The sequence below is a fragment of the Penaeus monodon genome, chromosome 23 (assembly GCF_015228065.2).
Source record: "Penaeus monodon isolate SGIC_2016 chromosome 23, NSTDA_Pmon_1, whole genome shotgun sequence".
Taxonomy (NCBI): Eukaryota; Metazoa; Arthropoda; class Malacostraca; order Decapoda; family Penaeidae; genus Penaeus; species Penaeus monodon.
The window spans coordinates 34,839,429-34,839,844 of record NC_051408.1 but is presented as its reverse complement, the minus strand read 5'-3'; the positions used below and the strand labels follow the sequence as shown (position 1 = coordinate 34,839,844).

The 416-nt window shown below is 34.4% G+C and overlaps 1 long non-coding RNA gene across 1 annotated transcript in view; it reads left to right on the top strand.

The window, feature by feature from the left end:
* LOC119587958 overlaps positions 1-416 on the top strand; it is a 2,385-nt gene that overhangs the window by 1,212 nt on the left and 757 nt on the right. The window lies entirely within an intron of this gene.

Genomic DNA, 416 nt, shown 5'->3' with positions numbered 1-416 from the left:
GCTTGCCAGCTCAATGCCCATGCAACCTTTTTGTCACAAACATGATAAGCCATGTAGAACATATTTCTTAGTTATGTATTCTGTTAATTTGCTGAGATTTAGCCAGTTATATAGGTGCTAGGCATAGAATAAGAGTTCTCTTATCCTATATCATAATATATCATTTGCAACCAACAGTTACGACAGATACCTACAGTAATGACAAAAGATACCAGAATAGAGAAGCGTTAGGGAGACTAAGATTAAGGGTCTTGTAGATATCTCATTAACAAGATATTTGAAAAGAAGGATGATATTGACATTAAGAATAGATGGTTTGGGATTAACAGGAAACAGTTCAAGCAAGTTTTGCAAGGTCTCTGATTGACTCATAAATTTGGAGAGCTAGTGAAGTTATAAATCAGGGATCAAAATTT